Source organism: Neovison vison, chromosome 2 (genome assembly GCF_020171115.1).
Source record: "Neovison vison isolate M4711 chromosome 2, ASM_NN_V1, whole genome shotgun sequence".
NCBI classification, from domain to species: domain Eukaryota; kingdom Metazoa; phylum Chordata; class Mammalia; order Carnivora; family Mustelidae; genus Neogale; species Neogale vison.
In genome coordinates this window covers 62,828,237-62,853,008 of record NC_058092.1, presented here as the reverse complement: position 1 = coordinate 62,853,008, position 24,772 = coordinate 62,828,237, and positions in this window count along the sequence as shown.

The window sequence follows — 24,772 nt, the reverse complement described above, 5'->3', positions numbered from 1 at the left end:
AGAGAAAGAGAGAAAGAAGAAAAGAAGAAAAGAAGGGAGGGAGGGAGGAGACAGCAGATGGATGTTGGAGGGAAAAAGAAGTTTAATAATTTTACTTATTTTGTGAATTTGTTTTAAATGGTCAAACACTTACTTTGAGAAACTGAAGTATAGTTGCATGAATCTCCAGCTCCTACGCCTCTTTCCTCATTAAATATTCATTGAATAAATGAATGAGCATAGTTTTTAGCTTCCATGTATGTATTCTCATAGGGCCATTTTTATTCAAAGCATTTGCAAATGCTTATTATTAATAGAGATGGAGATTGCCAGCACATACTTAGTCACTAGCTGCATGAACTTCGATATATCACTGAAGTGTGCACTTCCCTCATCTATAATATAGAAATTAATAATAGTACATAATTCATAGGGTTTTAGGTGGATTTACAAAATGCATATGTATCTCCTATTACAGAACCTAAAAATAGTAAGTTCTTAGTGAATGGTGGCAAAAACAACAAAAAAACAACAAAACACCACATTAAACAAACTTTGGAGAGGAGGTGCTTACTATGTACAGGCACAGATTAATTCTGGGGTTACAGTTACAGTCTTTGCCCCTGAGGAGTTCATCACTATTACTATATAGTTTTAAGAATGCTTCAATAAAAGTTCACTTAGAGTGATATTAAAGTCCAGCTGAAGGGTATTTAGACTTAGTAAAGTTAGGAAAGGCTTTAGCTGCATCAATTAGGATAAATAGAACTTATCAGTAAAAAGGAAAGGGTAGAACAAAAAGAGTGTGATGGGTAGGGGAACAGCATGCAAAAAAGCATGGGAGCATTAAATAGTTACTTGGGTAGTTTGGTGTATCAAACTCTGGGTAGTTTACTATAGCCAGATCATAGGGCTTGACTTAGATGTACACATTTTTCCTGATGGTAGTAGAAAATCATTGAAAAATTCTAAGAGGAATGTTACCAGATTTGGGCAGTAACTTAGCAGTCAGGAAGGATGTTTGAAAGAAAAATGAAGTTTGAGGTTCAAACCACAACTGTTCTTCCCAGTCTCTAAAGATTTTGCTGAAAAGCAGGGAAGAGAAGGGGGTTGTTGGATTTCATAGGCCCTTCTGGTTCAAAGTGCCTGCATCTGTTGAATTAGCTTAATGTATGGATTCTCTCCTTAACCTGCACATTTCCTTAATCTTTATTGTGTAAAACCAGATGTAGAACTTAGTTTCTTTTTTTTCTTTTCCTTTTTGTTTCTTTTCTCTTTCAGGGAACAACCACTTCAAATTTATCCTGTTCTACCATGAAGCTACTTGTGGGGAGACAGGAGGATATTGTTTGCCTCCTGCAAAAACAAAGTCCATCTGGTGGAAGTGTGGGTGAGTAATAAATTGTAGAACATCAAGATAGGAGGCAAGCAGACCAGGCAGGAAACTTGCTGGAGAGCAAAATGCTGAAGACTGAAGGTAAAGCAAATGACATTGACAGTGAGAATCATGAGAAAAGAATATATTTAAGATGTATTTAGGAGAGGGAATCCACAGGATTGGATTCAGTGACTAAATCAATCTGGGGCTGTGGTACAGGGGGATCATGATAGTGGAGAGGTGTGGAAAAGACTGGAAAGGGATGTAGGACTCTGTTTGTCATTCAGGATTTTGTTTGGGGTAAGTGAACAGTTAGGGGTGACATTCACTATTTGAGATACAGAAAGAAGTGCCTATTTTGGGAGAAATTTAGAAGTCCAGTTTTGGGCAGGTTGGAATTGAGGTAGTAAATGGAGGTGTTACTAAAGTACTTAGATATGTGGATCTGGAATTTGTAAGAATGATCTGGACTGGAGAAGCTAGGTTTGGGAGTGGATCATTTAGGGACCATTTTCAACTGCAAGTCCAAAGAACTCAACTACACTAGCTTAACCAAATAGTTATTTTTCTTAAATAACAAGAGTCCGGGAGTTAAGTAGCTTAGGGCAAGTGTGGTAGTTCCATGATTTCACTGGCATTTCAGGCTCTTTTTAGTCTTTCTCATCTATCATCCTTGGTGTCTTTGGTCAGGTTTCCTGGAAGCTGTGTTTTAGGTGAGGATTCAGGTCACGAGTTTCCTTAAGGGAATGCTGGTCTTCAGGAAAAACCTGTAAGGGAAAGAGTGAGAAAGGATAGAGAAGGGAAGAGAGCAGGTGGTCTGAACAACTGAATTCTTAAAAGTGGACCACGCATGAAGCAGTAATGATTGTGTCATGAACCAAGGGTTATGACTAATCCCATTCTATGAACATGTGTTCCAAGGAAAAATCAAAAGAGGATGAAGAGAGTAAAGAACTCAAGGAACATAAGCCTCTTCTTTCAAGTAGTCTGACTTTGAAAGGACGAAGAGAAGGTTGCAGGGGACAAGGGTTAAAAGATACTTTTAAATAATAGAGCTGCTTACAAGAATGTGCTAAAGGGGAAAAACCACTAGAGAAGGAAGTTTGAACAATTAGAAATGAGAGGAACAGTTTGGCGGAGTGATATTGATGAGCAGACAAGGGGTGCAGAGTACGGATGAAATAATTAGCTCTGGAAACAGGGAAAGACAACTTTTACTGATCTAGGAGGGAAAGACGTAGAAATATGTGGGTTTACAGACAAGTTCATGGTGGTGGCAAGTGAGGAGCTGAGGAATTTCTACAAGATTGCATTTAAATTTATTTTCTCGGTAAAATACCGAAATCATCTGTTGAGCATGTGTGTGTGGATGATGGTGCTGGTGATGGTAGGATGGGGGAGAGGTGTAAAAAGCTTAAGAGTGGTGAAAGTTTGGAATAGTCACTGAGGGGAATAGGAGAGATGTCTGACTAGAGCCGCCTGGCAGCATTTCAGGCCCAGCTAAGGTTGAAGATCATGAATTTGTGGTAGCAGCAACCTGGCTTTGTGATTTTCTCCACCAATACTTTATAGTTGGGAATAGCATCCGTGGGGGATGAGTTGGGCTATTAAATCAAGAGGCATTACACATGTGATTCATTTCCTAGTTGTTAAATACCTTTCAGTTGTAGATTACAAAGAGACTTTGGATATACACGAATGTCTGCGCCTACATTTAGGCAGTTAACCCAACTATTGTTGGGTTTGGGTGGATTTAGTAATCAGCCAATAAAGCCCCAACTTTTCTTTGGCTATTTGGTCTTAAAGTTATTACTGATTATGGTATAGAAATCAAATGAGGTTACATAGTTTGGTTGAATATTTAAGGGTGAGTTTGAAGAACGAGAAAAATTGACGTCTATTTTCTGCAAGTTCACTTGAGGTATATTTGTGTCTACTTGATGCTCCTATGGCCCAGAGATTTCTAATCCATCCAAAATTCTGTGACCAGATAAACCTTTCTAAAACACATCATGGCTCAGAAATCATTTAATTGTTATAGTCTGATGATTTCAAGGTCTCCGTGATTTGGCCTTACCCTGCTTTTCTTTGTTTTCCCCAAACTTCCTAAACTCAGAAAGTATGGTTTAGCAGATAAGAGCACAGGCTTTGTATTTGCATTTGATTCTTAGCTTTAAAAACTACCAGCGTTGTGATCTTATTAATTTAACTCTCATAGTTCTAGTTTTCTCACCAATAACACAGAGATAATAATATACACTTTATAAGATGATGAAGATTAAGTGAAATAACATAATGTGCTTAGATCAGTGCCTGGCGTACAGTATATTTATAATACTTTCATACCTCATTTAGCTAACTGAACTTACTTAGTATTTAGATAGTGTTCTAAATACTTTATAAACTCATTTGATCCTTGTAATGAGCCTCTAAAATAGGTAATGTCATTATCTTAATTTTAGAGAACAGAACAATGAGCTATAGGGAAATTAACTTACCATGTTAACAGCTAATAAGTGGTAGTATATTTCAAACCCAGGAGGTCTGTCTTCACAGACCATGCTTTTAATCACTAAACCATGTTCCCTCTCAATAAATGGCAATTATTGTATTAATAATACTTTATTTTCTGTCCCTTAAACATGTTATGTATATTCTACCTCCCTGCTAATATTCGTATCATACCATTCACTATTCCAGGCAAGTTCATCCTCCTTTCCTATCCAAATCCTCTTAATCTTTTCTTTCTTTGTTTTTCCCCTACAGGTATTTCATTTCCTTGGTTAAGTTTATTCCTAGGCATTTTACTGCTTTTGGTATAATTTAAAATGGGATTGTTCTCTTAATTTATCTTTCTGCTACTTCACTATTAGTGTACAGAAATGTAGCAGATTTCTGTATATTGGTTGTGTATCCTTTGAACTTACTGAATTCATTTATTAGTTCTGCTAGTTTTTTGGTGGAGTCTTTAGGGTTTTCTATATATATAGTATCATGTTATCTGCAAATAGTGAAAGTTTACCAATTTGAATGTTTTTTGTTTCTTTTTCTTAACTGATTGCTGTGGCTAGGACTTCCAATATTATGTTCAATAAAAGTGCTGAGAGTGGACATCCTTGTATTGTTCCTGATATAAGGAGAAATCTCTCAGTTTTTTACCATGGAGTATGATGTTAGATGTGAGTTTTCATATATTCTATATGAATTCCATAGTCTGGGAATTTATTATGTTGAGGTATATTCCCTTTAAACTTACATTATTGAGGATTTTTATCATGAATGTATTTTTTACTTTATCAAATGATTTTCTACATCTATTGAAACGATGATATGGCTTTGATCATTTTTCTCAGTGAAGTGTATCATGTTGATTGATTTACTAATATTGAGCCACTCTTGCATCTCAGGAATAAATTTTACTTGATCATGGTGAATGAATTTTTAATGTATGTTGGATTTGGTTTGCTAGTATTTTGTTGAGGATATTTGCATCTATGTTTCTCAGAGGTATTGACCAGTAGTTCTTTTTTTTTTTTTTTTTTTTTTTTGGTAGTGTCTTTATCTGGATTTGATATCAGGTAATGCTGTTTTCATAGAATGAATTTGGAAGTTTCCTTCCTCTTCTATTTTTTTGGAATAGTCTGAGAAGAATAAGTATTAAATCTTTAAATGTTTTGTTAGAATTCACCTGTGAAGGTTTCTGGTTCTGGACTTTTGATTTTGGGAGTTTTTTGATTACTGATTCATTTTCATTGGTGGTATTTGGTCTGTTCAAAATTTCTATTTCTTTCTGATTTGGTTTTGGGAGGTTATATGTTTCTAGGAGTTTATCCATTTCTTTTTGGTTGTCCAATTTGTTAGAGTATAATTTTTCATAATATCCTCTTATAATCCTTTGTATTTTTTGTGACATCAGTTGTTATTTCTCCTCCTTCATTTGTGATTTTGCTTATTTGAGTCCTCTCACTTTTTTTGGATGAGTTGAGCTAAGTTCAAAATGAGTTCATTTGGGCACCTGGGTGGCTCAGTGGGTTAAGCTGCTGCCTTCAGCTCAGGTCATGATCTCAGGGTCCTGAGATTGAGCCCTGCATCAGGCTCTGCTCAGCAGGGGGCCTGCTTCCCTTCCTCTCTCTCTGCCTGCCTCTCTGCCTACTTGTGACCTCTCTCTGTCAAATAAATAAATAAAATCTTTAAAAAAAAATGAGCTCACCAGGTGGTGGGTATTATAGAGGGCACGGCTTGCATGGAGCACTGGGTGTGGTGAAAAAAATAATGAATAATGTTTTTCTGAAAATAAATAAATTGAAAACAAAAACAAAAAAAATGAGTTCATTTTATTGATCTTTTCAAAGAACAAGCTCCTGGTTTCATTGATCTGTTTTTAATTATTATTTTTTAGTTTCTATTTTGTTTATTTCTGATCTAATCTTTATTATTTCTTCCAGGTTTTGAGCTTTGTTTTTCTTTTTCTAGCTCCTTTAGATGTAAGTTTAGGTTGTCTATTTGATGTCTTTCTCACTTCTGGAGGTAGGCCTGTATTGCCATAAACTTGCCTCTTGAAAAAGCTTTTACTGTATCCCAAAGATTTTGGACCATTGTGTTTTCATTTTCATTTGTCTCTTTCTCTCTCTCTCTCTCTCTCTCTCTCTATATATATATATATATATATATATATATATATATTTTATATCCTCTTCGGTTTCTTGGTTGACCCTTTCACTGGGTTGTGTTATCTAAGTTCTATGTATTTGTGTTCTTTCTAGATTTTTTCTTGGTTTATTTCCAGTTTCATAGTGTTGTGGTTGGAAAAGATACATGACATGACTTCAATCTATTTGAATTTGTTGAGACTCATTTTATGGCCTAATATATGATCTATTCTGGAGAATGGTCCACGTGTACTTGAGAAGAATGTGTGTTCTGCAGTTTTAGGGTGGAATACTCTGAATAAATCCTTAGATATGTCTTGTCCAAAGTGTCATATAAAGCCAGTCTTTCCTTGCTAATTTTCTGTTTGAATGATCTATTCATTGCTGTAACTGGGATATTAAAATCTCCTACTATTAGTAGTGATTTTGTGATTATTTCCTTTATGTTTGCTATTAGCTGTTTTATGTATTTGGGTGCTCCCATGTTGGGTGCATAAATATTTACAGTTGTTGTATCTTCTTATTGGATTGTTCCCTTTATGATTATGGAGTGTCCTTCTTTGTCTCTTGCTACAGTCTGTTAGGAAGTCTATTTTGATGATATAAGTGTTAATACCCTGGTTTTCTTTTTACTTCCATTTGCAGAATAACTGCTTTTCCATGCCTTTTCTTTCAATCTGCTTGTGTATTTAGGTCTGAAATGAGTCTTTTGTAGGCAGTATATAGATGGGTCTTCCTTTTTTATCCATTCCATTATCCTATGTCTTTTGATTGGAGCATTTAGTCCATTTACATTCAAAGAAATTATTGGTAAGTATGTAATTATTGTATGTAATTGTATGTAATTTTGTTACTTGTTTTATGTTTGTTTTTGTAGGTCTTCTCTGTTCCTTTCCTTTCCTTTTTTTTTTTTTTTTCTTTTTATGGTTTGTTGGCTTTCTTTAGGGATATGCTTGGATTCCACTTTCACATATTTTAACTTTTTTGTTTGTTTGTTTGTTTTGTAGTTACCATTAGGTATATAATGACTTAAGCATATAGCAGTCTATATTAACTTGGAGGGCATTTAAGTTTGAACCATGTTTTACTCCTCTCCTCCCCACATTTTAGGTATATGTTTTTGTTTTTCTTTTTATTTATATCCTTTTATTTTGTGGATCCCTTGACTTGTGTTTATAGATATACTTAATTTTAGAGCTTTGTGCTTCCTACTTTTCTTACTCCTACTTAATATCTTTCCTTTTCACTCAAACAGTCCCTTTCAACATTTCTTATATAGCTGGTTTACTGGTCTTTTAATGTTTTTTTGTCTTTCTCTCTCCTTCTATTCTGAGTGATACCCTTGCTAGATAGGTATTTTTGGTGGCAGGTTTTTTTCTTTCAGCCTATTGAATATATCATGGCGCTCTCTTCTGGCCTGCAAAAACTCTGCTGAAAAATCAGCTGATAAATTTATGAGTTTTCCCTCATATGTGTGTTCTTCCCTCTTGCAGCCTTTGAAATTCTTTCTTTATCACTACTTTTTGCCATTTTAATTACTATGTGTCTTGGTGTGGACCTTCTTGTTTTAGTATATGTGCTGCCGAAGCGAGCACTGGACCTTCTTGTTTTGATTTTGTTGAGGGCTCTTTGTGCCTCCAGAGTCTAGATTTCTGTTTTCTTCCCCAGAGTCAGGAAGTTTTCAGCTATTCTTTCTTCAAATAAAATTTCTGCCTTGTTTCCTTTCTCTTCTCTTTCTGGGATCCCTATAATGAGTTCCCTTAGTCTATTTTCATTGTTTCTCTCTCCTATTCACCTTGATTGCTTTCCATTATTCTGTATCCATTCTTTTGTTTCTTCTTGTCTACTACTTTTTTAAAGATTTATTTATTTATTTTAGAGGGAAAGAGAGAGTAGGGTAGAGGCACAGGGAGAGAATCTCAAGTAGACTCCCTACTAAACATGGAGCCTGACAAGGGTCTTGATCTCGTGACCTGAGATCATGACCTGAACCAAAATCAAGAATCAGATGCTTAACTGACTGAGCCATCCAGGTATCCATCTTCTAGTCTACTGTTTATTCCCTCTAGTGTATTTTTAATTTTGGCTATTAAGTTCTTCATTTCTGATTGTTTCTTTTTTATGTTTTCTGTTTCTTTGTTGAGGGTCTCACTGACATTCTCTACTCTTTTCTCAAGTTAAGTGAGTATTTTTATGACCATTACTTTAAATTCTTTGTCAGGCATATACATTTCTTATCTCCATTACAGTTACCTCTCTTGTGATTTTGTTCCCATTCTTTAATTTGGAACAAATTCCTCTGTCTCCTCATTTTGTGCAACTCTTTGTTTCTGTTTCTGTGAATCAGGAAAGTCAGCTATGTCTCTTGCTCTTGAAAGCCATGGTCTTAAGAAGAAGAGGTCCTGTAGTGCCCTGCAGTGCAAGGTCCCCTGTTCACCAGAACCTGGTCCTTCAGGGGTGTCTCCTGTGTGTGTTGGGTATGCCCTACTGTTGTGCTGAGCTGTGTTTGGCTTCTGTCAAGTTGTCTGCAATGGCTCTCTTTGCCTGTTGTGGGCAGGTTTGGTTAGTAGGCCAGTCTGGTGCCACCTTGGTCTTGATTTGAACCAGCCAGGCATTTGATGGAAATGCAGTACCATGGAACTTCAGGGAACTTTCCCTGTGCTGTCCTCTGAGATGCTTTCATTGGTCACAGGGCCTGCAGTCAGAGCCTATGTCTATTCCCCCAACACACTATAGAGGCTATAGTTAGACTGGTGCTTGTGGTTATCTTCCTTTCTCCTCAGCACAAGAATCACTTTGGAGTTGTGCTGGCCACTGTCACAGCTGGTTGTGGCATTACTTTGTGGCATTACTTTGGATGGGCTCCATCAAGGGTGTATTAGAGGGGTGAGTCCACAGTAGACTGCAGGGGCAGGTCTCATGGTGCTAGCAAGGTCCTTGCTGGTTTCCTATGGGAGGGGACTTGAAGTGGCCTGAGAAAATTTCTGCAGAGGCCTAAAATCCTCTTAAACTTTCAAGGCCATCTCAGCATCTGCCCCTTCTGTGAAGCTTTCCAAGATTCCTGTCATCAGTGATCCTTCTCTGAATCTTTGGCGCTTAATGCCTGCATAGCTTCGTTGGCACTTAAAATACTATTTTGTAGTAACTGCATTGCTTTATGTTGTTATTTAATCTGTCATTGGTTTTCAACTAGATAAAATTTGTGAAGGTAGGAAAAATATGTTTTTATCATCTTTATATCATTAGCAGTCTTTAAGGGGAAGTTCACTGAACTTTGTATCAGAGGACCCCAGTTCCCATCACAGCACTGACACTTAATAAACCTGGTAAACTATGACATATTACTTGACTTCTTTGAACCTTAACCATGTCATTTGTAACATGGGGTTAATAGCTTACTTGTCTTAGAGAATTATGGTGGAGATTAAGTGAAAAGCATATATGAAAAAGTTATGACATGCTCTGTAAAAACTAGGTGTTTTTACTCTCTGTTAACATATGTTAAAGAAATGAATAAACAAATTAATGGATTCACCAAAGGTGGAAGGACCTCAAAATACCTGGAAATTAGCTCTATGACTTTTAATCTGTATTTTCTTGGCTAGTCACTAACCACTCTGAGCATTCTTTTTCACCTGAAAAATAGAGATAAGAAGCTAAGTATATAGGACACTTGAAAAGAATCCAGGCCTTTACAGAATTCAGTTTTGAATTAAAGTATGAAGGGCTTAGGTCTTTAGGATCGAGAAGAAAGGTAATGGGAGATAGGGTACAGACGTACAAGAAGTAAGAGGTTGTGAAACACAAACTCTTACCTTTTTACTCAAGCTCAGCTCTACCTGTGACTTTAGCATATGAAGATGGGCTAGGATTCCTTAGATTCATATTTTTCACAAATACATCACTGACTAGCATATTTGAAACTCCTCTCTTGGCTGCATGGTAAACAATTCCAGCCAATTTCTCCTCATAAGAGTTCAGCTTGAACTTAAATTCCCTACCCACAGGAAAAATTTATCCAAAATTTTACATGACTGACATGTTGCATTTTGAGACTTCTCTAACCACATAACCATGGATTTCTAAATAGTATGTGAAAGTTTTTGATTCTTATTAGACTTACTGGTATAAATCCAGCCAATTTCCACATTTTTTATCTTTTCTTGATCATTCTTCCAAAACAAACCACCAGTTGCTAAATCCTTAGAGCTTGTGATAGACACTTATATCTCCAGTCTCTGCCACCTTTCCATGGTCAAGCGTTCCACCACCTGATCCTCTTGTGGTCACTTCCTGTTTTTCTTTCTATCTGATTCGGATGCCTGATTTCTCTCTGGGCTCTGCATTCTTATGCTTACAGCTTGTTCAGCTCTCTTTTTTCCTCCTTTCTCAGCCTTAACAGAAACAAATTCTATAACCTATAAGTTGTAAGGATGAGGTGGTTAAAAAGAAAAGACCTCAGCTGGGGTTGAGGTAGTTAAGAAAAACTTGAAACTAAGGCAAGAAACCACCTTAGAGAAAAAGAATTTCAAGTTCTAAGGAGAAAGTCTTCCAGGTAGCACTTAGCTCAGAAGAAGTACTACTTTGGTCAGGACCTGCCTGCCCTACTTCCACCCATGGTCTGTAATTAGGTATGTCATTTGCAGGCAGTTCACAGTCCAATGAGATTTAGAGTCTCTCTCTCCACTTACAAATAGGACCTGAAAAAGATTATTCAGCCTTTTTTTTTTTTTTTTTTTTACAGTTATGTAAGGACCTTGACAGTGATTAATGTATTAGAAGTCACTGTCTTGTCCTTTAATACCTTCCACAACCTCCATCACATACGACTGGTCTGCTTAGTTAACCCTTGTTAGGGCTCTGGTACTTACATATTCTACCCTTAAATCCTAGCCGGGAGGCTGAAGATTCTGACTTCCTCATTGGGTTTTAGTGAGCCACTTTCTCTAGAATTGAGTCCTAGTTCTCCTTAAATTATTTAGTCATTGAGAGTGACATCAGCAAGATGACAATATAGGAGTGTCTAGAGCTCTTCCCCTCCCAGAAATATTAATTTGAACAACTCTCCAGGAATGAAAATACCTTCACAACAACTCATGATTCCAGGTGAGGCATAACAGAACCTGGATAGAACATAGAAATAGGACAAGATGCACTGAAGAAGGTAGGAAAGACAGTTTCATATTACCCCATCGTATTTCTCCCAAGCCTGGGCAGTCCAGCACAAAGAGGAATGACTCTCCATGGAGGGACGGAGAGTGAGGTAAATGCCTGACAGCATTGGTCCATATCAGTGCTTGACTGCCTTCTGCAACCCTAGGCAGCTCTCATGGCTCCAGGCTTCCAGCCCACTCTTGCCAGGTTGGCCCCCATGGACTTATACTCCGAACTAACTATTGTGGGCTCCTCATCCTCCCTAGTACCCAGCCAGTTGTCCTGGCTCCAGTCTTCTGGCAAGCCCCAGCACCAGGCCCCACAGACTTAGTCTCCAGGCTGGATCCTCTGGCCTCAGGCTACAAGGATCATGAATAACCAAAGAAAGGTGACATGAACAAAGTTCCAATGATAGACCCAAAAGAAATGGAGATATATAAACCGTCTCACAGAGAATTCATAATAGTCCTCTTAAAGAAATCCAGTGAATTACAAGAAAACACAGACAACTGAACATAATTTCCATTTAAAAGTTCTATTTTAAGGTCTTCTGGCTGCTGTTTAAAGTAATAACATTTTTTCCCCCATTTGCCTTTAAATTTTCTTTAAATGTTTGGTTTTTAACAGTTTTAGTAAGATAGACTTGGATGTGGTTTTCTTTATTTATTTTGGACAGAGTTTGGATGCTTCTTGAATCAGTAACTTGATAACTTCAATCAATTTTTAAAAAATTCTTGAGCATTATGCCTAGCAATGTTACTTTTTTTAAAATATTTTTTTAAAAATTTATTTATTTGACACAGAGAGAGAAGATCATAAATAGGCAGAGAGGCAGGCAGAGAGAGCGGGGGAAGCAGGTTCCCTGCTGAGCAGAGAGTCCAATGTGGGGCTCAATCCCAGGACCCTGAGACTGTGACCTGAGCCTAAGGCAGAGGCTTAACCCACTGAGCCACCCAGGTGCCCCTAGAAATGTTACTTTTATCTCTTCCCTCTCTCCTCTTTCACTTGTTCTCATTCTCTCCCATTCTTTTCTTCTGAGGTTCCAGTCACAGGTACATTAGACTTTTATCTTGTATTTCATGTCTCTTTTTTTCCCCTCAGTGTGTCAGACTGGATTTTTTTTCCCTATGCCATGTCATATCATTCACTGATACTTTCTTTAGTTATGTTGAAGCCCATCACTGAGTTTTCCAATAACATAATTTTTGTTTGAGAATTTTTCTGATTCTTTTTTCGTAATTTCCATTTATCTCATGGAATTCTCCACCGTATTAGTAAATTACATGAACATATTAATCATAGTGATTTTATATTGTGTATCTAACGTATCAATATCTAGATATCCTCTGGGTATGTTTCTATTTTCTGTTTATTGTTTGTTCATGAAAAATTAGACATAGTTTAATTTTTTTTTAAGATTTTATTTATTTGAGAGATAGAGTGAGTGAGATAGAGCACAGAAGCAGGGGCAGAAGGAGAGGGAGAAACAGACTCCCTGCTGAGCAGGGAGCCTAATTCAGGGCTTGATCCCAGGACCCTAGGATCATGACCTTAGCTAAGCTAGACAGCTTAACTGACTGAGGCACCCAGGCACCCCCACAGACATAGTTTAATATCTAGATGATAACTTTTTTCAGAGATGATTTAATTTTGCTTCTGACAGACAATCAAATTCAGGGATGATCACTATAATCCAGTACAAACTCTAATGATTCAAAGCTGGACTTCACTTTTTTGTGGACTGATCTGATCTACTTCTTACTCTTTACCATATGGCCCTTCAGATTCCTAACTAAACACTAGAAGTGTTTTTAACAGGACAGCGCTTCTTTAAAAATCCTTGAACTAGGGGTGCTTGGGTGACTCAGTCGTTAGTGGTTTGCCTTTAGCTCAGATGATCCCAGAATCCTGGGATCAAGCCCCGCATGGGGCTCCGCACAGTGGGAAGCCTGCTTCTTGCTCTCTCACTCCCTTGTTTGTGTTCCCTCTCTCTCTCTCACTCTGTGTGTCAAATAAATAAATAATCTTTAAAAAAAAAAATGTTCTTGAACTATTATTTGGGCTCCAGAATCTGAAACTGCTGAAAGCTTTGATCAGCTTCTTAGACTTTCAGCCACTCTGCTGCTGTTTGATATTAGTATCTCGGGGCAAAAGTGGCTCTCATATTTGTGCTCCCTTTTCTTGGCTTCTCTCTTCTTGATATGTCCCACAAATCCTCACTGCCTTGGTCTCTAATACTGTTTAAGAGATGTTCAGTTGAGAATTAATATGATTCCATTTTCTCTTCTTAGTATATCAGTTATACTATTTCTTAGCATATCACTTCTTTTATTTTTTTAACCTTTTTTAGTAGTTGGCCCAGTGCTTGCAATATATATTTACAAATAATCCAGTAACATTTTTTAATAACACTCTACCATTTAGTGGGTAATGTGAATAACTTGTTAACAAAATAATACTAATTTCTTCTCTCCTGCCATTTGTAACATTACAAATAGTACATATATCTATACGTATATCATGATAGGTATAGATCTATACCTATATTGACTATAGGATATAGATATATTCACATGCATACATTGATGTGTGTGTGTGTGTATTGCATACATAATCAAAGACATTTTTGCTATATTTATTTTGAGCAAACTGTTACTTTTCAGATCAATTTAGAATAAGAGAAGTAAATTTTTCTTTTACCTTTACTTATTAATCCTTTTCTGATGTTCTTCCTTTCCTTATGTAGATCTTAGTGTCTGATCTATATTATTTTTCTTCTCTCTAAAGAACTTTTAACATTTCTTTTTTTTTTTTTTAGATTTTTATTTTTATTATTTATTTGACAGAGAGAGAGAGATCACAAGTAGGCAGAGAGGCAGGCAGAGAGAGTGGGGGAAGCAGGCTCCCCGCTGAGCAGAGAGTCCAATGCGAAGCTCGATGTGGGGCTTGTCCCATGACCCTGGGATCAGGACCTGAGCTGAAGGCAGAGGCTTAATCCACTAAGCCACCCAGGTGCCCCTTAACATTTCTTGAAAAACAGGTCGACTGACGAATTCTTCAATTTCTCTCTATCTAAGAAAACCTTTATTTCTCCTTCATTTTGAAGGATAAATTCAGAGAATGAAGAGTTCTAGGCTGTTTTTTTTTTTTTCTTTTTTTCTTTTTTTTTCCTTTCCACATTTTAAACATGTCACTGTTTTCTTCTTGCTTGGTTGATTTCTGAGAGGCTGGATATTATTTTTATCTTTGTTCTGCTATAGGCAAGGTGTTTATTGTTTATATTCCTCTGGCTAATCTAAGGATTTTTTTCTTTATCTTTGGTTTTTTATGGTTTGAAAATTATATTCCTAGGTGTAGTTTTGTTTTGTTTTTACATTTATCCTGCTTAGTATTCTCTTGGCTTCCTGGGTATGTTGGTTTCTGATATTAATTTGGAGAAATTTTCAGTCATTATTATTTCAATTATTTTTTCTGTTTCTTTCTCTATTTCTTCTCCTGGTATTTCCATTATGTGCATATTTTACCTTCTTTTATAGTTTTCCCATAGTCCCTGCATATTCTGTTGATTTTTTTCAGTCTTTGTTCTGTTTGATTATTGTTTTGGAGGTTTCTGTTGATACATCCTCAAGCTCAGACGTTCTTTCCTTAGCCGTGTCAGTTCACTAATAAGTCCATCAGAGGTGCTTTTCATTTTTGTTATACTGTTTTTGGTCTCTGGCATTTCTTTTTGGTTCTTTTCTTAGAATTTTTATTTCTCTGTTTATATTGCCCATCTGTTTTTGCATGCTGTCTACTTTATACATTACAACCTTTAGCATATTAATCATAGTTGTTTAAATTCTCAGCCTGGTAATTCCAACATCCTGCTGTGTCTACTTCTGAGGCTTGCTCTGTCTCTTGCAACTGTCTTTTGCCCTTTGATAGGTCTTTGATTTCTTCTGGAGAGCCAGACATTATGTATTGGGTAAAAAGAACCTCTATAAATAGGCTTTTAGTGATTCACTGGTGAGGTGTGGGTGAGGGAGAGAAGCATTCTACAGTCTTATGATTAAATCTCAAACTTTCAGTGATTCTGTGCTTTTGGACTGTGAATACGGTGCATGCTTCTGCTTTTTTCTTCCCCTCTAGTTTAGGACAGGGTGATTACAGTAGGCTGGAGCTGGGTGTTTCCCTTCCTGCATGTAGAGGGCTGGAGCTAACAGGATTTGGGTATGTTCCTTCTCCTAGGTGAGTTAAACTCTGATAATACCCCAGCAGGTTAGGCTCCAAGTAACTCGTCTCTAGAGTGCCAGCCTTGTCGAAGCAAAGGGCTTTTGTCAGATCCCAAGGGCATTTTTCTGATATTTACCATGGAAATTTAGCTCACAGTAATGGGGGAGCCCTCCTATGACTGCTTCACTCTCAGTTTTTGACTCTCAGAGTTGTCCATAGTGAACCCTCAGTAATTCATCACAGTTCAGGCTTCCTAACCTAGTACTGGTTCCTAAGGCAGTTTCTGCTTGTGAGTTCTGCTCTGGTAAACTTTGACCGCCTGTATTTGCCTGTCTCTTCAGTCTGGGACAGCAGTTTGGTCTGTGTTTTCCTCTCTCTGTGGATCCAAGAAGTTTTGATTTTTCAGTCCATTCAACTTTTTATTGTTGTTAGGGCAGAGTGGTAAGTTCCATACTCCTCACATCTGGAACTAGAAACTGGAAGTCACTTCTCTAATGGATGCTAAAAATTGTTTCTCTCTTTTCTAGTTGTTCTTGGCAGTAAGGTTGACCTAAGCAGCCTGGTCAGCTATTGCCCTAAGTGTAATTCAGTTCTGCCTGTTGGGCTGGCAGAAAGGGCTACTTAAGATGGCGAAAGTTCCCGCCACAAAACCTGACTCGGACAGGAGAACAAAGGCCCAAGCATGAATCTGAAACCCTCCCGTCCCAGGCTCCCATGGTCCAATGGGACCCTGACAAGCAGGAATCTGAGACCCCCTCCCTGGGCTCCAGTAGACCAATGGGACCCTGACGAGCAGGCGAAATATCCAAATAAGGGAAACTTGCCAAAAGACCCCTGAACTCCCCTTGAGGCCCCTTAAAAGCCCCCTCCTCCCTGCCTTGGGCTCGACTGCTGCCACTCTGCTTTCCAGAGTGCGGAACCTCGCCCGAGGATGCCCACCTCCTCCCGGCGCAACTTTCCTGGCTCCCCTTCTCCTGAGTCCTGAAACTTCACCGGAGAGTGTTTTTAATAAATCTTGCCTTGCACCCACTTTGCCTGGTGTTGTGTTCATCTCGCCGGAAAAACTTTACACTGCCCAGTCCCAGTCCTGCTCTTTAACTCCCTCCCATATTCAAGACTATCCTTGCACTTGAATCTTGTCTGCTTATCTTGGTTTTCCTGGTTTAAACTTCATACTTTCTAAAATCTTTGGCTTGGATTCCTGTCTCCCTTTTACCTATTCCTTATGTCCTGTAGTGGTAATCCTCATCATCACAGGACTTTTGCAAACCCAAACACCACAGTAGACTGCCTTGATTGATGCTTTACTTATGCAAACAAAGCCCTTTTGTTTGTAAAGAAACCAACCTATTCAAGCTAGCCCAAGTAAAGGGGGAGGGGCAATGCAGTTCTGCATTTTTTTAAAGAGTTTATTTCTTTATTTGAGAGAGAGAGAGAATTAGTGAGAGAGAGAGCACAACAGAGGGAGGGCAGAAGGAGAAGCCTACTGAGCTCTGAGCAGGAAGCTCTATGGGTGGCTGGATCCCAGAAGCCTGAGCGGGAGGCAGACACTTAACTGAGCTATCTAGGCTTCCCTTTTCCACTTTCTTATACCATAGATTTTTTTTTAAATTTATTTAGGAGGGCTTTAATTTTGTGCATACCAATTTTTAGACCCTTTAAATGTTAGGGTCCATGGTTATTTCTTATTTAAGGATTCAGTTACCTGAAGCCTATCACGCATTTATTCTTCTCTCTAAAGGAATTATACAGAGTTAATAACACTTAAGTGGTGAATAAAGTATGAGTATATTGATTTCTCTCTGAGTACCGTGTATTGCTAAATACAGGTTGAACCAAGCTGGGGCCCATGGCTGAGGCTAAGGCCAAAAGGAGGCCCCTTGCTGCCTTTTCTTAACTCCTTACCTATTTCTTAAATCCTTATCTATTCCTTTTTTTTCCCTTTCTCCCAAATGGAAGGTGGAATCTTTAATTATCTTTGTTTCTCTAAATGTGTCTAATTAATTATTTCCTCTCTCTAGAAACCAGATTTTTCTCTTATTAATTTTTTACATGGTCCAATATGATTGTCTTGGCCGTGATTGTCTAGTTCAAGTCCCGTTACTAATTATATAGTTTCTATGTATTCATTTACTGTGGCTAAGCAAAACATTGGTCTTGGAACTGGTGTCTATTCTTCTCTAGCAAGATGTGGCCGTGGTGGTAGGATTGCATGGCTTATAGGGGCTCTCCGTCCAGGCTCTCTGAGAGGGAAATTAAATCCAGAAAAAGGAGTTAGATGTGTGGGACTTGATATCTTCAGATCACCTACCAAGGCTCCGTTATTCCCTAGAATTAAGACATATGTGGACAGAATGGAATGTTAGGAGGGTAAAATGGATGACAAATAAACAGATTATGTTATAAAAGAAAAAGGATATGTTATGAAATCCAGGACTAGAACAATCACATAGTTTCTCCTTATTACCAATCACTTGTATATTGCTACATATCTCTATGTGATTAAATTAATCATTATTGAATAGTTAAATCCAACTATTCTATAATAGTAATCTTTAAGAGTAGGTGAACATAAAGATCCATCCCTATGCATATTTATTTTTAAAGGCATAGATAGATAGATAGGAAGAAATAATTGGGTAAATACAATGGTCATAAATCTCATGTTGTTATAAATAAGATCATTTAATTTGGTCTTATCTGATTTTCACAAAAGAAAATCTAAGTTGAAACTCTGTAGCCACCACATTCAGTTGTTCAGTTTATAATATGAATGGTGCTACCCGAATTTGGACAATGAAAAGTCTACACAACTGTATGTTGCTGCCACTCAATCAAATAAATATTTCTATTTATTTATATAGTTAGTCTATGTATTTATTTATATATTTATTCTAATTGTTCTATCCTACTAATGATCTAGATTTTTTTGTGTGTTTTTTTTTAAAAAAATAGTTCATGGCTGCTGTATTCTGAGTTTTTTGTTTTCAAAATATTTATCTTTTTTAATTTTTGAAAGGTATCTTAAGCTGGGGACTATATTCTTGGATAATAATTTGTTTCTATCAGAACATTAGCGATAATGGGGCACCTGGGTGGCTCAGTGGGTTAACACCTCTGCCTTCGGCTCTGGTCATGATCCCAGGGTCCTGGGATTGAGCCCTCATCAGGCTCTCTGCTCAGCAGGGAGCCTGCTTCCTCCTCTCTCTCTGCCTGCCTCTCTGTCTACTCTCTCTCTGTCAAATAAATAAAATCTTTAAAAAAAAAAAAAAAAAGAACATTAGAGATACTGCTCTAATGGTTTTCAGAAATCATTGCTTTGCAGAAATCTGAAGCCAATGTGACTTTTTTCCTACCCCTGCAAGGAATTCCTGAAGATTTTTTTCTTTATTTTTGAAATTCAGTGACTACCAGGTATATCTTTTTTGCTGAATATTGTATTTGCTTTATTTCCTGAAATATAATGTTTTTTTTGATATACAAATTTAGGTTGTGAGTTTATTTGTGGGTCATTATTTTGTATTATATCTTTGAATATATTTAGTTCTTCACTATTGGAGTTATTGAACTCAAAGCCACTCACGGTATCTTTATCATTTTCACAGTATCTCCTTCATATCCATTATCTTTTCCTCTAATTATTTTATTTTCCTCTGTGTTTGCTGTAATTACCTCAAGGGTTTCCTCTGTTTCCTTTGTTTCTTTCTTGCTTGCTCTAACTTATTTAGAAAGTCTTTTATTTATTTTCATTTTTATTTTTAGTTTATTTTTATTTTTGTAGTAGGTCTTTTAAAACACTATTTTTTTCTTATGCTATGATTTCGTATTTCTTCATATCTCATTGCTTTTTAGTCTCATTTTTAGGTTGATAAAGAGCTTACTTTGTTAAATTTAATCTTTTTATTATACTCTTCTAGAAATGCATTCCAAAATGAGTTTTTTCCATTATTTACATTTTTGTATTAGAACAGGTTAGTGAATTACATTTTGCACAACTTTATTATCGTCCACTGTTTTTTTTTTCTGTACTACAGTATCTGTAATTGCTATGCCATTTTCCTCCCTAAAATGTGCTTATGTTTAACATAGGTCTTTATTTTCCATTCTATTTGCTTTGATAAGTTATGGATAAATTTCTCTTGATTTGATTCATCATTCCCTTGAAGCTAAATTTTTGGGCTGGGAAATTTGTATTCCATCCACTTTTCTATAGTTTAAGAGTGTGGGATTCTCTCTGGAATTTGTTAGAGCTGAGACAAAATTGTATGAAGTTTTACCATAATAACCTGAACTGTGTTTTCCTGAGACATTGTAAACTATAGTGTATCAAAATTCACTATACCTTATTATGAACATATCCCATTTCCATGGTGAGGAGATATCTTAGGGCTTTAAGTAACTCTCTTAATTCAGTGTGCAGTTCTAATGCCTTTGTTTCCAATAAATAGCCCTAAAAACTCCGATTTCACTAGTCTCTAATTCATCCCTCTCTATACATCTTACCTTTCTTCCAAGCTAATCAGAAGAGAGAGAAAGAGGGGGTGCCTGGCTGGCTCAGTCAGTACAGCATGTGACTGTTTGTCTTGGGGTTATGAGTTTGAGCCCCACGATGGGCAGAGAGATAACTTAAATAAGTAAATTAATCTCAAAAAGAAAAAAAGGAGAGAGAGAGTGAAAGAGCAAGAATGAGAGAAGGGATATCATCTCATCTCAATTTACTTGTCTTCAAATTTCGGATAGTTAGTGAGAATTATCAGAATTTTTCAAGTTGCCAGTGCTAGAAACTCAGTGTACATAAAATCTCTATGAAGTCTTCCATGAAAGAAATCTACTTGATTTTGCTAAATCCAGCATTTCTCATATCTATATATTTTTTTTTCCTCTAGGATAGGGCTCAATATTTTTTTGTGATCTCTTATTTCTGAAGTCCCTTGAGTCCCATATCCTAAGTAGGGTCTTGACGTCCAACCAATAGAATGAGGGCCAGTCTCCAGTGTAGGGTTGACCTGTAAGCAAGTGGATTGGGAGGGAAGGAAAACCCTATTTGGGGCATAGGCCAGTGGAACATCATAGTTGACGCCCTATGGGTGAAGTTGCACTGACATGATTTTTCAGTATTGGCTGAGAATAAGAAAAGTCAGAGACAGTCTAAGTTGTATTCTAGAAAGGATGGAGAGCTGAAACTAGAAAAGTCAAATTCCAAAGACTAAATGTTTAGTCAGGACAGAAGGTTAAGCCAGGAAGATTTAAGAGTTGGATAAATGCAGAAACAGAGTGGGAAGTAAAGTATGAGGATTGGAGATAGGAAGTATCAGAAGTTAAAAGATAAATGTCTACTATTAAGTAGGGGTGCCAAGTCTGCTGTCTCTGGGCATGTCAATCTACTGTGGCAGAGGCTCTGGAATGTATGAATATTGACTGTTAAATGGCTTTCTTTTAAGTTCTGTCTCTGATGGAGAGGACTATTTCAGTTAATCATTGGGGGTATTCAAACAACATGAGGTTTTCTAGGTACTAGCTTACCCCAGATGTCACTGTCAGTTGCATTTAAAAATATTTTAGTATTTATTTAATAAAAAATATTTAGCTCTCACCCAAATTCACACAACAGTAGGTTGGGGTGCTCATTCTGTAAGAGAGTTACCAGTCCATGTCTTATGCCACACATGTGCCAGGCTGTTGATATACAGAGTTGAACAAGATGTAGGTCTTGCCCTCAGAGAATTATTTTGAACCCTAAGAGAGACTACTGTATTGACTGGTCCCATCAGAGTTAATGCCAAACTCTCCTTAACAAAACTTGGAAAGTTTTGTTTATAATGATATGGAAAGAAAGAAAGGAAGGAAGGAAGAGAAAGAGAGAGAGTAAGAAAGAAAGAAAGAAAATGATATCTTAGAGCAACAGTTCTCAAGCTTGGTTTCACCTTATAATCACCTGGTTTCTGATGCCTGGTCCTGTTCCAGGGCAATTAAATCAGAATATTTGAGTTTGGCCTTTTGCATCAGTATTCTTTAAAACAATCCAAGTTTCAATTTGTGTTGAGAACTAGTGTTAGGAGGAAAATACAATGAATCAACTGGGGAAAACTAAAACAGTACTAATGAGTAAACTGTGTATTAAGTTCTAAATGGTTAAGCGTATCTATAAATATGTACACAACAAATTATACATATAACACAGTTATATAGTTCATCAGGGTTTTTTTCCTGCTGTTAATTACCAATCTTCCTTCATTAGGGTATTAGTAAAAACCCATAGTAGTTTTGACTGAGTTAGTATCTTTGTTCTGGTTCTGTTACTGACTGTGATCCAATACTTTTCTTTCTTCTATTTTTCTTCTATTTTATATTACCCCTTATCACTTACCTTAGTATGAAATTCTTATTATAGAGTATTCTCACTTACTCATTCTGTAGCTACTGTAATTCAATCATCAGAATAGAAAACAGTCATTCCTTTTTAATTTTTTTAAGATTTTTAAACTTATTGAATGAGAAAGTGCACACGTGTGTGTGAGAGTAGGGGGAGGGGCAGAGGGAGAGAATCTCAAGCAGACTCCACACAGACCATGGAGCCCTATGCAGGGCTCGATCTCATGACCCATGAGATGTGGACCTGAGCTGAAACCAAGAGTCAGATGCTTAATGAACTGAGCCACCCAGGTGCCTCCAAAATAGTTGTTCTTAAATCTTCCTTAATTTTAACCCCCTGGAGAGCTTTTAAGAAATGCTGATGACTGGGCTTTACCTTCTACCACTTAAGTCAGAATTTCTAGGAGTGAGAACTAGTCAGTTTTATTTGTTTAAAAATATCCCAGATGGGGCACCTGGGTGGCTCAGTGGGTTAAGCCACTGCCTTCGGCTCGGGTCATGATCTCGGGGTTCTGGGATCAAGTCCCGTGTCGGGCTCTCTGCTCAGCAGGGAGCCTGCTTCCTCCTCCTTCTCTCTCTACCTGCCTCTCTGCCTACTTGTAATCTCTCTCTGTCAGGTAAATAAATAAAATCTTTAAAAAAAAAAAATCCCAGATGATTCTAGGTACAACTGGGATTAAAGACCCCTAAGTAGTTGATTAGGGTCATAATGGACCCTAAAGAATTATGCCTCTTTGTGTCTATAAACTTTTGCAATGTGACTTCTATTAATGGATGGAGTCTGTTTCCCCACCTGGACTATAGCTGACTCTGTAGGTGAATATAGCACATGAATAAGTGCAGGTGAGGTCAGAAGAGGAACCACATAAGAACCGTGGAAAGTAATGAAAAATTTATTAAGCCATTTAGTTTAGGGGTGTTTTGTTACCCAGCAAAGGCTAACTGAAATACGTTTTTGTGGAGGTTTTCTGTAATATGCTGTGGGAAAAAAGAGCTACTCTTGATTTTTCCTTTGCCTCTATTTTTATTGCTGTCACCAGACCACTCTAACAATTGCTTCTAAAGCTCTTTCTAGTCTCCAAGGTTTCTTCTTCAGATTTTTTTACTGCTGGAAGAATGAGATTTAGGCAGAAAAAGAATTTCACATCATTGTGCAAATGCCCTCCTGTTTTTCTCTGGGGTACTTTTTTAGTCTGATTACCAAATGTTTCCTTTACGACTATAAAGATCAAATGAACCACCTGCCCCTGGGGGTGTAACTCGGGCAGACTTTCATAACATTACATGTGGATTGCATCAACAGTTAGGAGACTCAGTTTCACGAGTTAAGATCCGTAATAAAGAAATCCCCATGTATTAGCAAGATGACCACATTTGGGTTGATCCAGGAACAATCTGAAGTCTCTAGTCTATTTCTTTAGTCTGGATCATGTAAAAGAGTTGTAGTTTGCACCCTCGTTATACTCTGATAAAAACTACTGTAATTTTGCCTTAATAATTAGATTATTTAAACAGGTCTGACTAGAAGGTCTTCTTTGCAAAATTAGCAGTGGGGAAAAAAGAGTTGTCTATATCATTAGTTAGTCGGAAAATCTAAGTTGGTGGGAGGAAATGTCATGGATTTGGAGTCTAAAGAGATGGATTTGACACTCAGTTCTACTACTTAGCTCTTGTGTAGCCTTGAGTAAATCACTAATTTCTTTTTTAAACGTTGTTGCTTTATCTGTAAAACAGATAAAAATAACTCTCCAGACTATATCTAAGAATCAAAAAAAAGATACCATATTTAATATTTCTTTTCAATTTTTAAATCTTAATTAAATATAAGATGTTATTGCTGTTGATTTAGCTACTGGTATAGTGATATCAGGAAAGAATAAACATGGAAAAATTCTTTGACAGCAGCTGAGAAAAGCTACTCATATTCTCACAGCATTAGGGAAAGTGAATGCTTTATATCGCTTCACAGTTTTTTCTTTAATCTCTGACTCTCAAAGCACCTTGCAGAATACTTTTGTTAATTTATAAAACCCCATGAAATACATTTGTTCTCCCTTAAACTTCCTTTTAAACAAGGTACCCTTTCTAGAACATAGAGTAAATTTAAGCCTAACCCAGTAAGGGCCCTCAGATTTCTGATCGAATAAAGAGGGGTTCTGTTTTATTTTTTTATGTTGTAATTTTTGTGTCTTATTTAAAATATGCAAGTCTCTTGATCTTGTCTGCCTTTACTCAAAGCCTGTCCCTTGAAGCTTTGATGTAGTGAACATTCATAAGAAACTCAAATCCTAGACAGGTGGCCGACTTCATTCTTTACATGTTAGGGATAAGGCTTGGGGAGAATTTACTAATTTCTTTCTTCCTTAAGTATCTGAAAGATGCCCATTAAAAATATGTGAACCAGATTCTTATACTTGAAGCCCAGATTGAATTCTAGTTGGAATCAGTGCTGTTGAAGGCTGCCTTTTACACTTCGGCTCCCTGACTAACATGTAGGAGTTTTTCTTTTGGCTTACTTAATGGTAGTCTTATGATATGCAAGACCTAATGGGGCGTTCAGCCAAGACTTGTTTAAGTACTAGAAAATGCAGCTATAATTATTCTCTGTATGTCTGCGCTTCTTTTTCAAGGAGTTCAGAGAGTTCTGCATACATTATTTCATCTTCCTGAGTAAGGTGAGCTAGATGAATTTTGTTATTATGTTAGAAAAATTTACCTTCACTCTAACTTTCTATTGTCATATCTTCTGGCATCTTTGCTTATTGACATTTACTGGTCTGATGTTTTTCCATGGATATCCCAAATTTTTCCCTTTCTCCTATAAAATAAACCTAATTTTCATCTATTCTTTCAAACTCTACTCTTAAAGGAAAAGGTATGTATGTGTATGGATAATTAACAGATATTATGTTTTATTCCAAAGAGTGTCATTAATGGTTAATTTCTTAGATTGAGGCCAGTAGTGTGTGAGAAAGGATGATACATTTTGGGGGTCATGTGGACCTTTCACTATCCTTCAAGATAAGGA